The 10,441-nt window shown below is 48.2% G+C and overlaps 1 long non-coding RNA gene across 1 annotated transcript in view; it reads left to right on the top strand.

Annotated features, from left to right (window-relative positions):
- The window catches only part of LOC116535607, a 32,175-nt gene extending 30,827 nt beyond the window's left edge, over positions 1–1,348 (top strand). The window contains exon 3 of the long non-coding RNA XR_004262285.1: positions 308–1,348. This is a non-coding gene — a long non-coding RNA (uncharacterized LOC116535607). The remainder of the gene's footprint in view (positions 1–307) is intronic.
- The last annotated feature ends 9,093 nt before the right edge of the window (positions 1,349–10,441 follow it).

Here is a 10,441-nt window from a genome sequence, read left to right as displayed (position 1 = left end):
CCCAGGCTGGAGTGCAATGGCACGATCTCAGCTTACTGCAACCTCTGTCTCCCAGGTTGAAGTGATTCTTCTGCTTCAGCCTCCTGAGTAGGTGGGACTAGAGGCGCCCAGCACCGCACCTGGCTAATTTTTGTACTTTTAGTAGAGACTGGGTTTTGCCATGTTGGCCAGGCTGGTCTTGAACTCCTGACCTCAGGTGATCCACCTGCTTTGGCATCCCAAAGTGTTGGGATTACAAGCGTGAGCCACTGCGCCAGGCCTCCTGATACTAATTCTTATTGTTCTCCCTCAAAACCTTGACAAGTAGGTGCCAGCCCAGTGAACAGAGTTACTAATAACAGCAGCCCCAGCGTACTGAGAGCTTACACCCTATTGGGCTCTTCACATGCGTCAGCCCAGGAAGCCTTCCCTGCAACTTTGCCAGGTAGGTTCTGTTATTACCTCCAATTTACAGATGGGAAAACTAAGGCACAGAGCAGTAAATATTGTGGGCCTACGTCACAGAACTCCAAAGTGGCAGGGCCTGCCTCTACTTGGTGATGTGTGTGGGGACGCTGCAAGCAGTTCAGTGGGGCTGACTGTCTTCATCATGGTGGGATTGGCTCCAGGAGGGATGGCGGAGATATGAGGCCAGACAGGGCACAGGGCTCTGTTCTGAGGGACCTTGAGGCCTCAGGAGGGCTTTGCACTTTATCCAGGAATCCCAGCAGCCATGAGAGGGTCGTAAGCAGGAGGGGCATCTGGTTGGGTTCCTTTAGCCAGGAAGATGGGGAGGCTGGTGGCAGAGAAGTCCACTGAAGGCTTTAATGCCACTCAGGCCAGGGAGGCAGGGCCCAGATGAGCCAGTGACAGGAGTAGTGGAGAGAGAGTGCGGGGTAGACACAGCTGAAGGGACAGTAGGCAACGCTGAGTAGCCTTGGTTAGCTCAGCACGTTTCTTTGGGTTGAAATGCATTAGATATTTTCAAAAGTTGGTTTATAATCAAATAAAAAAAGAAATGCATCAGATAGAGCCTGACATGGGATTGGTGAGTGGTCAGGAAGTCCAGCTCAGCATACAGCGGGCGCCAAACGTATACTCAGAACTCATCTCAGCAGGCATTACAGGGGCTGTCTGAGTGCATCCCGGAGTGTATACATTTGTCCAGGTGGAACACCTGTAGTTTCCATGGTGGGGTCTACCACAGGCATTTCTGAGTCCTGACCGCCCTGAGCTGTTGTTTTTTCACCATTTCTTTCTTTAGCTCAACTGCCATTATTTATCCTTTCTCAAAACCAGATCCTGGCCGGGTGCAGTGGCTCATACCTGTAATCCCAGCACTTTGGGAGGCTGAGGTGGGTGGATCACCTGAGGTCAGGAGTTTGAGACCAGCCTGACCAACATGGAGAAACCCCGTCTCTACTAAAAATGCAAAATTAGCTGGGCATGGTGGCATATGCCTATAATCCCAGCTACTCAGGAGGCTGAGGCAGGAGAATCGCTTGAACCCTGGAGGCGGAGGTTGCGGTGAGCCGTGATCGCACCATTGCACTTTAGCCTGGACAACAAGAGCAAAACTCTGTTTCAAAGAAAAAGAAAAGAAGAAAATTGTCGGGCGCAGTGGCTCATGCCTATAATTCCTGCACTTTGGGAGGCCGAGCTGGGTGGATCATCTGAGGTCAGGAGTTGGCCAGGCACAGTGACACACCTGTAATCCTAGCACTTTGGGACACTAAGGTGGGCAGATCACTTGAGGTCAGGAGTTCAACACCAGCATGGCCAACATGGTGAAACCCCGTCTGTACTAAAAAACACAAAAATTAGGCTGGGCACGGTGGCTCACACCTATAATCCCAGCACTTTGGGAGGCTGAGGCAGGTGGATCACTAAGACAGCAGTTCAAGACCAGCCTGGCCAAGACGGTGAAACCTGGCCTCTACGAAAAATACAAAAAATTATCCGGGCGTGGTGGTGGGTGCCTGTAATCCCAGCTACAGGTATTGATCGACTTATGACATATGCAATTTACGATCATTCAACTTTACGACCACAATCGCTAGCCATGACTGCTTCGCGCCTGGCAGCGCAAACGTTGCCCAGCTGGGTGTATGACAGTGTGGACCAGCTTCCGGCAGCACTACCGTCTCTGCGTACACCATTTCAACTGTTATCCCAGACTCGGTACAGCAATTTGTGTTTTGTGTCTTGGATATTTTTCATCAAACCCCTCCCAAGATGTCTACCAAGAGGAAATTGTCTTGGTCTACGCCTCAGCCTGCCAAGAAGGAAAGAAAGGCCATCGATCTCGACACGAAAATGAAGGTAATTAAGCAGTACGAAGGAGGAAAGAAAGTGAATGTGATCGCACGAGATACGAAGTTATCACACTCAACTGTGTCAACGATTTTGAAAGATAAAGAAAGAATTCGTGAAGCCGTGAAAGGTTCTGCACCCATGCGATCAACAGTTATAACAAAGCAACGAAGCGGGCCCATCCACGAAATGGAGAAATTGCTATATATTTGGATGGAAGATCAAATTCAAAAACGGACACCATTAAGTCTTTTTACTGTGCAGATGAAGGCGAGAAGTCTATTTCAGACTCTGAAGGAGCGTGCTGGAGAAGATTACAGTCAAGAATTTGTAGCAAGCACTGGTTGGTTCCTGAGATTCAAGAAAAGATTCCAAATGCATAGTGTTCGAGTGACTGGAGAAGCAGCGAGTGCGGATGAGGAAGGAGCACGTAAGTTTGTCGATAGTCTGGATGAATTAATTACAGATGAGGGATATCTAGCAGAACAGATTTTCAGTGTTGATGAAACTGGATTATTTTGGAAACGGATGCCAGCACGCACTTATATTCACAAAGAGGCCAAAAGCATGCTGGCATTTAAAGCATTTAAGGATAGGCTAACTCTGCTGCTTGGGGGGAACATCGCAGGGTTTAAGCTGAAACCGTTCTTAATTTATCACTCAGACAACCCACGTGCGTTCAAGAATGTTAACAAGCACACACTCCCTGTCTACTTTCATTCTCAACGTAAAGCATGGATGACACAAGGATTGTTTGAAGACTGGTTTATAAACTGTTTTATTCCTCAAGTTCAAGAATATTGTTTGGAGAAAGATATTCCTTTCAAGATTTTATTGCTACTTGATAATGCGCCTGGATACCCACCACATCTAGGCGATCTCCATCCAGATGTAAAATTTGTTTTTCTTCCACCAAACAGGACTCCACTCATCCAGCCTATGGGCCAAGGTTCGATTGCTACATTAAAGGCCAACTATCTCTGAACCACCTTCGCTCAAGCAATATCTGCTATAGATGCTGACTCAGAACTAACATTGCGAGATTTTTGGAAACACTACAACATTTTGATGTGTATCAAGAATATCACTACCGCCTGGGAGGCTGTGACGACAAAGTGCATGAATGGCATCTGGAAAAATTGTGTTAAGCGCTATGTTAATGATTTTGACGGATTTGACAGTGAACATGAACTTGAAACGATTCGGGAAAAAATAGTAAAACTCACTAAAGACCTTTCTTTGGAGTGTGAAATGGAAGATGCCGAAGAGTTGCTAGACAAAGAATCCGGAGAACTTACAAATGAAGAGCTAATCGAACTGGAAGAAGAAAGAGTGGTGGAAGAAGAAAGAAGAGAAGCAGAGAAAGAAGAGGAGGAGCCAGAAAGAAAGTTCACCACTAAGGGATTATCAGACGGTTTATCTTTACTGAATAAACTTCTTATACATTTCAAAGCAATGGACCCAAACATCGAACGATTTGCAAGGATTGAACGGATGGCGCATGATGTGTTTCGTCCATATCGTGAAATTTATGAAGAAGAAAAGAAACATACAATTCAGACAAAGCTCACCATGTTTATGAAAAAACCAATTCCGGTAGCCCCAGCTGCTGCCTTAGATGACGACATCAACGATCCGCAGCCAAGCACCAGCGGCCAATAAAATGTTTCGTACATGTTTATATATTTTGATATGTTTTGCAATTGGGAAAATGTTTCCTATGGTATTTTTTACACCTGTATTTTGTATTTTTGAATGCACCTGTATTTTGTAATTTTGTATGTTTTGCAAATATTAAACCAGTTGTACTGGTAATGCAGTGTTTTACTTAAACCTGACGAATGTAAAGGTAAGAAACAAAATGGTGTAGAGATGATACAAATGGCATAAAATGAACAAAGAAAATCATGATATATAACAATAATGAAAGAAAATTATGACAAAATATGACTTAAAGATTTTTATAACATCATTTCACAGTACTGTACATATAGCCTACTCAACTTACGACCAAATCGTGTTACAACCGGTCTGTCGGAACCAATCGTGGTCGTAAGTTGAGCACTAGCTGTACTTGGGAGGCTGAGGCAGAGGTTGCAGTGAGCCAAGGGGGCACCACGGCACTCCAGCCTAGGTGACAGAGCAAGACTCTGTCTCAAAAAAAGCAAAATACAAAAATTAGCCAGGCATGGTGGTGCACACCTGTAATCCCAGCTACTTGGGAGGCTGAAGCAGGAGAATTGCTTGAGCCTGGGAGGCAGAGGTTGCAGTAAGCTGAGATTGCACTCCAGTCTCAGCGACAGAGACTCTATCTCAAAACAAACAAACAAAAAAAACAGCTGGGTGTGGTGGCAGGCGCCTGTAATTCCAGCTGCTTGGGAGACGGAGGCAGGAGAATCGCTTAAACCCCCAGGACGTGGAGGTTGTAGGGAGCCAAGATCATGCCACTGGACTCCAGCCTGGGTGAGAGAGCAAGACTCTGTCTCAAAAAAAGAAAAAAAAAAAATACACTGAGCACTCTAGGGAAAAAGTAAAAAAGGATGAAATCATGTCTTCATGTCCTTTGCAGCAACATGGATGGAGCTGGAAGCCATCATTCTAAGCAAACTAACACAAGAAACAAAAAACCAAACACCACATGTTCTTACTCAAAAGTGGGAGCTACACATTGCACACTGATGCAAAGAAGGGAACAATAGAAATGGGCCTACTTGAAGGTGGAGGGTGAGAGGAAGGGTACAGCTGAGAAACTACCTGTTGGGGCCTGGCTGGGTGGCTCACGCCCAGCCCTTGTGAAGACAGAGGCGGGTGGTTTGATTGAGATCAGGAGTTCAAGACCAGCCTGGGCAACATGATGAAACTTGTCTCTACAAAAAATTTAAAAATTAGTCAAGAGTGGTGGCATACACCTGTAGTCCCAGCTACTCAGGAGGCTAAGGCAGGAGGGTTGCTTGAGCCCAAGAGGTCGAGGCTGCAATGAGCTGTGATCATGCCACTGCATGCCAGCCTGGGTGACAGAGTGGGACCTGGTCCCAAAAAAAAAAAAAAAAAAACGGGGCAGGTCTGTAATCCCAGCACTTTGAGATGCCAAGGCAGGTGGATCACCTGAGGTCAGGAGTTCGAGACTAGCCTGGTCAACATGGTAAAACCCTGTCTCTACTAAAAATACAAAAATTAGCCAGGTTTGGTGGTGCACGCCTGTAGTCCCAGCTACTCAGGAGGCTGAGGCAGGAGAATCGCTTGAACATAGGAGCAGAGGATGCAGTGAGCCAAGATCATGCCCCTGCACTCCAGCCTGGGCAACAGAATGAGACTCCTTCTCAAAAAAAAAAAAAAATCACCTATTGGGTACCATACTTATTACCTGGGTGATGAAACAGTCTGTAAACCAAGCCCACGCAACATGCAATGTATTCGTAGAATCAACCTGCACATGTACCCCTGAAACGAAAATAAAAGTTAAATTTGCAGCTGGGCACGGTGACTCATGCCTATAATCCCAGCACTTTAGGAGGCTGAGGCAGGTGGATCCCCTTAGGTCGGGAGTTCGAGACCAACATGACGAAACCATGTTTCTGACCAGCATGGAGAAACCGCATCTCTACTAAAAATACAAAATTAGCTGGGCAAGGTGGCACATGTCTGTGATCCTAGCTACTCGGGAGGCTGAGGCAGGAGAATCGCTTGAACCCAGGAGGCGGAAGTTGTGGTAAGCTGAGATTGTGTCATTGCACTACAGCCTGGGCAGTGAGAGTGAGATGCCACCCCAAAAACAGAAAAAAAAAGTTAAATTTGTGAAAAAAAAAAAAGTTGTATGCTGAGTTTGCTAAGACCTACGGTAAGAACAAATCTATCTGTGAATGGAAATCTGAATGTGATGTTGTTGTAATTGTTCTTTTTTGTTATTCTTGTTGTTCATCTCTTATTGTGCCGTATGTATGTATGTATGTATGTATGTGTGTATTTTTGAGACAGAGTCTCACTGTGTCACCCAGGCTGGAGTGCAGTGGCGCAGTCTTGGCTCACTACAACCTCTGTCTCCCAGATTCAAGCGATTCTCCTGCCTCAGCCTCCCAAGTATCTGGGACTACAGGTGATGCCACCATGCCCAGCTAATTTTTTGTATTTTTAGTAGAGATGGGGTTTCACGGGGTTTCACCACGTTAGGATGGTCTCAATCTTCTGACCTCATGATCTGCCCACCTCAGTTTCCCAAAGTGCTGGGATTACAGGTGTGAGCCACTGTGCCTGGTCTATTGTGCCTAATTTATAAATGAAATTGTATCACAGGTATGGTTGTATAAGAGAAAGCATAGTATATATTGGTTCAGTACTATCCATGGTTTCAGGCCTCCACAGGGAGTCTTGGAACATACCCCCAAGGATAATGGGGGGTTGCTGTCCTCTCTTGGTCTCCTGTCCCGCACTCAGCCCTACCACCCCCACTCCCATCTGCTTCCGTGTGCCTCATCTACTCTCCTGGATCCACCTGTGACTTCCCTGATCCTTAGTCCTGGCCTGTAGGCCAGCTTTCAGATTTGCCCTTCCATCTGGATGTCCCACAAGCCCCTCCACCTCACTGAGTCCCAAAACCATTTTCTTAATTTTTTAAATGCTTATTTATTTAGTTACTCATTTTCTTCTGAGACAAGGTTTCAGTCTGTCTCACAGGCTGAAGTGCAATGGTGCAATCATTGCTCACTGTAAACTTGAACTTCCAGGCTCAAGCGATACTCCTGCCTCAGCCTCCAGAGTAGCTGGGACTATAGGCACACTCCACTGTACATGGCTAATTGTTTAAAATTTTTCTGTATGCTTCAGATAATGGAGGATTAAAAAAAAAAAAAGAAAAAGAAAAAAGTTTTCTGTAGAGATCAAGTCTTGCCATCTTTCCCAGGCTGGCTTCAAACTCTTAGGTTCAAATGATCCTCCCATGTCGGCCTCCCAAAATACTGGGATTATAGGTGTGAGCCACCACACCTGGCCCAAACCATTTTTCAATCCACTCAGTAGATGTCTAATGGGCATCCACTGGGCCTGGCTCTTTTTGGCCATTGTTGAGTCACAGGAATAAAATAGTATACTCTGTGCCCTCTTGGAGTGTACCTTCTTCTGCACAACCATTCACGATTCATTTGGCAAACATTTATCATGATGGGAGGTGGCACCCAGTCAGGAAAGATGTCGTCTATGTCCCTGAGGAGCTCAGAATAGGCAGAGGCCGTACTGCATGACAGCTAAGGGTATGGGCTTTGGAACAAGGTAGCCAGGTTCTGCCTCTTGCCAGCTGTGTGGTCTTGGGCGAGTCCCTTCCCTCCCTGGGCCTCAGTTTCCCTCTGTAATATGGGGGAAGTAATGATACTTTGTAGGGTAGTTGTGGGAATTAATTTGTTTTTTGAGATGAGTCGCACTCTGTCACCAGGCTGGAGTGCAGTGGTATGATCTCGGCTCACTGCAACCTCTGCCTCCCAGGCTTAAGCAATTCTCCTGCCTCAGCCTCCTATGTAACTGGGACTACAGGCACGTGCCACCACACCCAACTAATTTTTTTTTTTCCTGAGATGAAGTCTCGCTCTGTTGTCAAAGCTGGAGTGCAATGGTGCAATCTCACCTCACTGCAACCTCTGCCTCCCGGGTTTAAGCAATTCTCCTGTAATCCAGAGTAGCTGGGATTACAAGTGTGCACCACCATGCTGGCTAATTTTTGTATTTTTGGAAGAGACGGGGTGTCACCATGTTGGCCAAGCTGGTCTCAAACTCCTGACCTCAAGTGATCTGCCTGCCTTGGCTTCCCAAAGTGCTGGGATTACAGGCATGAGCCACTGTGTCCAGCCTAATTTTTGTATTTTTAGTAGAGACAGCATTTCCCATGTTGGCCAGGCTAGTCTCGAACTCCTGACCTTAGGTGATCCACTCGCCTCAGCCTCCCAAAGTGCTGGGATTACAGGTATGAGCCACCGCGCCAGGTCAAAAGATAATGTTTGTGACGACACAGCTCAGTGCCTGGCATGAAGCAAGCCTCAGTAAATGGTGGCTGTGATTCAGAACCACAAACCCGAAGTCATTGCAGAGGATGAAAAGGGCGTGTTTCAGTGGACGAACGCCCAGGGTGATGGGGAAGCCTATGGAGAGGCAGCACAAATTTCCTGGAGGAGCCGGGCTTGGTGGCACATGCCTGTAGTTCCACCTACTCAGGAGGCCAAGGTGGGAGGATTGCTTGAGCCCAGGAATTTGAGGCTGCAGTGAGCCACGATCACACCACTGCACTCCAGCCCAGGCAACATAGAGAAATCCCTTCTCCAAAAATAAACTTTCCTGGAGGAGATGCAGCTAAGCTGAGTCCAGAGGAACCAGTAAACTTCTACAAAGTGCAGAAGAGGCAAAAGCAGAAAGGTGGAGAGTGACAGGAACAATTCAGCAAGGAGGTCCCTGGGCTGGCAGTCAGGGTGGGAGGGACGAGGGGAAAGAGGAGAGATTTCAGAGGTCATCAGGGGCACAGGGTCATCATGCCAGGTTGAGAGCTGTACAGAGCAATCTTTTTAGAAGGATACAGGGAGGGGCCAACCGTGGTCAGATACTGTATTTGAAGGCCTCCTCTGGCTGGAGGCTGGATGGGGGTAAGCTGGAGATGGGAGTGTGATAAAAGGCAACTGCTAAGCCGGGCATGGTGGGTCACACCTGTAATCCCAGCACTTGCGGAGACCGAGGTGGCCAGATCATGAGGTCAGAAGTTCAAGACCAGCCTGGCCAACATGGTGAAACCCCATCTCTACTAAAAATACAAAAATTAGCCAGGCACGGTGGTGGGAACCTATAATCCCATCTACCCAGGATGCTGAGGCAGGAGAATTGCTTGAACCTGGGAGGCGGAGGTTGCAGTGAGCCAAGATTGTGCCACTGTGCTCCAGCCCCTGCGTCGGGAAAAAAAAAAAAGCAACTTCCAGCAGCTGTGCTCCACTCTTGGCTGGTGGGTAGAAAGGACCAGGCCCAGAACTGGCCAGGGGCCTCTACGCCTTTGGCTCCCTGCCCTGGGTCCTGGTCCAGCTGGACCAACCGAAGCCTCATCACCAGGCTGCATGCCAGCCCGCCTGGAGAGCAGCTCAGCATCTCACATCTCCAGACCCACCTCTAGCACCTGCGTGGTGGAGCCCAGGTGGCTCAGGAAGGTAGGCATTGGCTGAGGATGGGTAGTCATAATAGCGCCAGGTTCTGCTCGTTCATCTTCATAGTGTCGCCACATTGGCCCCAGGAGGTAGAGGCTTAGGGACTGTTTCTCTCCTTGGTTTACAGAAGAGGAAACTGAAGCTTGGGAGAACTGTCCAAGGTCCCACAACCACTGAGTGGTGGCAGGACCCTACTCCAGGGTTCTCAGTTCTGTTGAGTGTCCCTGAGTCTCTGAAGTCCAAATACCAAATCTGGAAAGAGGCACCCAACCTTGTGTCATTCATTCACTCATTCATCAACCCACTCGTGAGCCTAGCTCTGCCAGCATTGGAGAGGCAGCACCTCTCTAAAGGGTCTCCCCTGACTCTGGGTGCAAAAGGACAGCAGCTTCAGAAGCAGCCTGATGATGTGGACCAAGGAGACATGAGAAAATGCCAGCCCTGCCCCTCGGGGGTGCCCCACCAGACACTGCTGCTCAGGGACCCTATACAGATGCCAGCAGCATCCTCTGATGGTACCAGCATCTGCTTGGTACCCAGGCAGGTGGGGCCGGGAGGATGAGCCAACTTAGGGGCTCCTGGGTGATGGATCGGATAGGAGGCCAGGGCTTGGGGGAACCAAAATGATATCTTCTAGAGGGGAGCCCATGGGAGATCCCATTATCTAGTGGATTTCAGAGGCTGGAAACCAAGGTTCCAGGTAAGTGCTTTCTCCGTTACTCAACAAAGAAGTGTGCGGTAGGTATTTCCACCCTGGCCCACGTTTGGGTAACTCTGCTACCCTGGTGAGGCCAAGGAGGTGGCCCTGAACTGCCCTCCAGGCCCCTGGAGACTCTTTGGTGGGTACTCCATGCTACAGCCCCACACCGGCCTCTGGTCCACAATCCTGTGACACTCGGGGGCCCCTGGCCTGGAGCAGCTGCTGCTGAGGCTACGACGGCAGGACGAGTGCCACAGCTGGAGAAGAGGGGGACTGAGATAGGCAA

This window comes from Sapajus apella, unplaced genomic scaffold (assembly GCF_009761245.1).
Source record: "Sapajus apella isolate SASKATOON/1434 unplaced genomic scaffold, GSC_monkey_1.0 scaffold95, whole genome shotgun sequence".
NCBI lineage: Eukaryota > Metazoa > Chordata > Mammalia > Primates > Cebidae > Sapajus > Sapajus apella.
The sequence above is the reverse complement of the archived record's forward strand: the minus strand, read 5'-3'. Positions and strand labels throughout refer to the sequence as shown.